Source organism: Grammomys surdaster, unplaced genomic scaffold (genome assembly GCF_004785775.1).
Source record: "Grammomys surdaster isolate TR1022 unplaced genomic scaffold, NIH_TR_1.0 122878, whole genome shotgun sequence".
Classification (NCBI taxonomy): domain Eukaryota; kingdom Metazoa; phylum Chordata; class Mammalia; order Rodentia; family Muridae; genus Grammomys; species Grammomys surdaster.
Window position 1 is genome coordinate 1 of NW_021618279.1, and position 4,487 is coordinate 4,487.

At 44.8% G+C, this 4,487-nt stretch overlaps 1 long non-coding RNA gene across 1 annotated transcript; it reads left to right on the top strand.

Moving 5' to 3' along the window:
* The first annotated feature begins 755 nt into the window (after positions 1-755).
* LOC114636187 lies at positions 756-1,761 on the top strand. The gene is made up of 3 exons (XR_003713573.1): positions 756-887; positions 1,443-1,540; positions 1,627-1,761. It is a non-coding gene; the product is annotated as an uncharacterized LOC114636187 (long non-coding RNA).
* Positions 1,762-4,487: the final 2,726 nt, after the last annotated feature.

Genomic DNA, 4,487 nt, shown 5'->3' on the forward strand with positions numbered 1-4,487 from the left:
TTTCTATTTTCTTCTTTTCTTTTCTTTCTTTCTTTCTTTCTTTCTTTTTTTTTTTTGAGTCAGGGTTTCTCTGTGTAGTTCTGGCTGTCCTGGAACTCACTCTGTAGACCAGGCTGGCCTTGAACTCAGAAATCCGCCTGCCTCTGCCTCCCAAGTGCTGGGATTAAAGGTGTGCACCACCACCGCCCGGCTATCCATGGCTTTCTTATTGGTGACCACAGTGACATGTTTAACCAGAAGGATGAGCTCACCAACCCGGTTGGAAGAGGATAGGACATGGGAAGTTGTAAAATTCACGAGTGTGCAGAGGGCAGTAGGGGCGTGGGACCTGGAGGTGAGGGAACATGAGGGGATCATCAGTCCCAGAAAGGGACTGGTCAGAGGACATGGAGATCTGAAGCAGTCGAAGGTGGAAGGCTCTGGGTTTGCCTGGCTTTAGTCCACTCACCTGCTACATAACCTTTGGCAAAATGCTACCATTTTGAATCCTGACTCTTTTCAACTGAAACCAAGAGGGCTATATTAGATGTCCCCTAAGGTCCCCTTCAGTCTTCAAGTCTCTACTCTTGAGTGTCCTGATGGAAGGAAGGATCTCTCTCTCTCTCTCTCTCTTTTGGTTTTGGTTTTTTGAGACGGGTTTCTCTGTGTAGCTCTGGCTGTCCTGGATCTGTAGACCAAGCTGGCCTCAAACTCAGAAATCCACCTGCCTCTGCCTCCCAAGTGCTGGGATTAAAGGTGTGAGCCACCACCGCCCGGCCAGAAGGAATTCTCTTATCTTTTTCTGTCCCAGGGTCCCCAGTTCACCTTCTCCCAGGATGACTTCCTGACTTCCATCCTGCCATCCCTCAAGGAAATTGACACCATGGTCTTCATTTTTATCCTGGATGGTGAGCAGGAGGATGGGAATGGTGGGGTGGTTTAGAAGAGCTGCCATTTTTCTGAGTCTCAGGGTGCCTTGTCAGAGGGAGGGTGTCTTATGGTATCCTATTGTCACTATAAGACACCATGACCAAAAGCAACTTGGGGAAGGAAGGGTTTATTTCATCTTACAGTGTATAAGTCTATCACGGAGGGGAGTTAGGGCAGGAACTGAAGCAGAAGCCATGGGCAAGTGCAACTTAACTGTTATTCCCCAGGGCTTGCCAGTCTGCTTTCTTATAGCACTCAGGACCACCACCCCAGGGGTGGCACCGCCCACTGTGAACTGGGCCCATCAATCAATCAAGAAAATGCACTACAGGCTTGCCTACAGGCAAGTCTAGTGGGGGCATTTTCTCACTAGATGTTCCCTTTTGCCAAATGATTCTGGCTTTCGTCAAGTTGACATAAAACTATCCAGCACTGAGGGACCAAATGAGTGTGTCCTGTTAGGACACTGGAGTGGCAGGAAGAACCATTTCATAATCCAGCCTTTTACCTCCAATGTCTCCTATCCTATCCAGATAACCTCACAGAAGTACAGGCCCTGGTTGAAAGGATGAGGGAGAAGAGCCGGAACATCGAGGCCCTGGTGCACAGCACTGTGGGGCAGTCCTTGCCAGTGAGTGTCCGGCACTGGGGAGAAGACCTAGGCATAGTGCAGCGAGGCCTTCTGGAACAAACTGCTCTGTTCATCTTTCTCCTCAGGCCTCTCTAAAGAAACTTTTTTCCTCGCTCATCAGCATCACATGGCTACTTCTTTTCTTCGATTACGAAGGGAGAGCTACGTTCAGGTAGGTGGGGATGAGAAGGCAATGTTTTCTAAGAAGGAGAGGAGTCCAAAGCCCCCAAAGCCATATGGATGGGGGAAAGCCTAAATATTTGTTTAGTCTTCCCTCTTCCCCCTTCCCCAAGCTGGTTAAACACTCTATTTATTAGGTCTCTAAAGAGAGTTGCCAAGGCAACAGGGTTCGATTCTTTCTAGGAATATACAGAAAGGACAAGACAGGCCAATGGTTACACACTCAATGTTTTTTGGGACAGGTTTATTGTTGACATTGAAGTCATTCTCACCACCCAAAAGCTTTTAAGGCACTTTCTTTTGCGTGGCACACTATGCTGAACATAACCCAGATATTACCCCGATGGAGTCCTCCCTCAATAGTGAAATTATAACCCGGGAGATGCACTGAGAGGAATCATAGAAATATTGAGCAGTTTGTACACACTTTGCAGTTGGGCTTGGAGTGCTCACCAGGAACTCTAGGTGTCAGTCCAGCTCGTGTGGCCCAAGAAAGAAAACAAATTTTTATTTCTGTACTTTACTGTTCTTACACAGGACTTGCCTGCGCTCCACAGGGCAGAAGCAGGGCCCAGAAGGAGTCTGGGGGAGATTCAGTCTTTCATCATTATTCAAACTGCTTCCTTCTGGAAGCTTCTAGATTTAATCAGATGGGGAGCCACCACACCACCTCACAGAACCTAGAGCTCTTACAGAAATGTTTCTCCACAGTGGGAGCTCCACTCTCCTTTGTCTTTTGTTCTAAATAATGTTTCAGTGTTCTGTCTCTGCTTCTTAGCATGCTTCCCACATTCATTGATTCCTCCAACATTGTCTGTTTTTGGAGAAATCTTCTCTGATGAACTTTACATTGTCTTGGCTCTCCATATCATATTTTTCTCCAAGCTAACACAATCATGGTCCCTAATACAAATACAGCCCTGTATACCCTGGTGATTATTTCATATCATTTATCTCAGTTCTCATAGCAATCTCCCAAAGCATGTGTGTTCATTTTTGCCATCTCCCCAGCGCCTTATTTCTGCTTTTAATGTAGTGACATTTTATTTAGATTTTTGTCTGTATTCCAATTTATTAGTTTTTTTTCTTTGATTTCTTTTAATCTTTCATTTGATTTTGGTTTCATCTCTCCACATGGAATTGTCTGAGAGAAGGTTTCTGCTGAAGTCTGGCTCCAGCAGGGTTCAGGTCCCAAAGAAGAGGTGTGGGGTTGGTGAAGGAAAGAGACTGACATTACCTGAGGGTGAATCAGGATAGCTAGTGGTTATTGAACAAAAGGACACACCTTTCTGAGTCTTTAATTGCATAATAGCTTAGCCATTAGCAATCTTGAAAGCAGACTTAATGATAACAAGAAATATATGATCTTTTCACAAATTGTTTTTAACCTATTTTAGCCCTGTTTTAACATCCAGAATGAATGATATCATCAGCTTTATTACAGCATTTTTCTTTGAAGCAAAAGCAGTAAGTTGAGCAAACATCTAAGTCCCCATGGTTCTTTAAGGTTCAGCAACCCTGCTACATGTCCTTTGCACCTCCTTCTGCAAGGTCTCAGCCTTTGTGGTCTGGGGGTACCACATCGAGTCCTGCAAAACAAACCCCTGAGACCAATTTTCATTCCTCCAGGGGCCTGATGCAGTGTTTGTACCAGGAAGCACAACAAGCATTGAGCCATTTCCTAATTGTGTTCCTGTATGCCTTGGTCTTACAATATGGGCCTGTTCTCCTCCTAAGATCCCCAAAGGGAAGGTCCTGATGTCTTCCTATTTCTCCATTGTGCCATACCATCCTAATTTCTTCAATGTATGCTCCTGTATATGTCAGAGAGGGATCAAGCCAGTCTAACTTTAACAGAATCTGCTTCTTGTGAGGCATATCAGGTCTTGCCACTCATCCTGTGAGCCTGGGCCCACTGTTTCTCTCCATTGTATGCTTTCATCCTTAGGACCAGGTGTATGTAAGAGTTTCTGGCACCAGATCTCAGTTAACAACTCTACAGCTTCTCTATTCTTGGTGCAAACAGGGACACAAAGGGGGTTCTTGTGCAGGAGTAGGCAGAGTTACCATGCTATGTGGATCCACGGTGGTGGGGATTTGTCTCTAAAGATTTACTTTGGGGACTGGAGAGATGGCTCAGTGGTTAAGAGCACTGACTGCACTTCCAGAGGTTCTGAGTTCAAATCCCAGCAACCACATGGTGGCTCACAACCATCTGTAATGAGATCTGATGCCCTCTTCTGGTGTGTCTGACGACAGCTACAGTGTATTCATATATAATAAATAAATAAAAAAAAAAAAGAAAAGAAGATTTACTTTGTTTAGCAAGACTGCTATTGTATACATTCATATCCTTTACCAAAGCCCATACAAAATTTCCCAAAGAAAAAAGGCATAAGAAAACTCCCATAATGCATAGCGAGAATCATAAAAAATGATAGTCAAAGGATTTCTGGAGAACTGTGATCTGTGACATCCACCTGCTGGAACTTGGTGAAGCAGCAGTGGTCGCTGAGATTTCCACTGGACATTGTCCTATTTTGTCTTCTGCTGCTGTGATAAAACCCTGACCATAACCAACTTGGAAAGGAAAGTTTATTCCATCTGACACTTTACAATCCATCATTTCAGAGAGTCAGGGTAGGAGCTCTAGCAGGAAGTAGGTGCAAATGCAGGGATCATGGAGGGAAGCTGCTTCCTGGCTTATTCTCCATGGCTTTCTCAGTTTCCCTTCTTTTTACATTTTTTAATATTTTCTCTCTCTCTC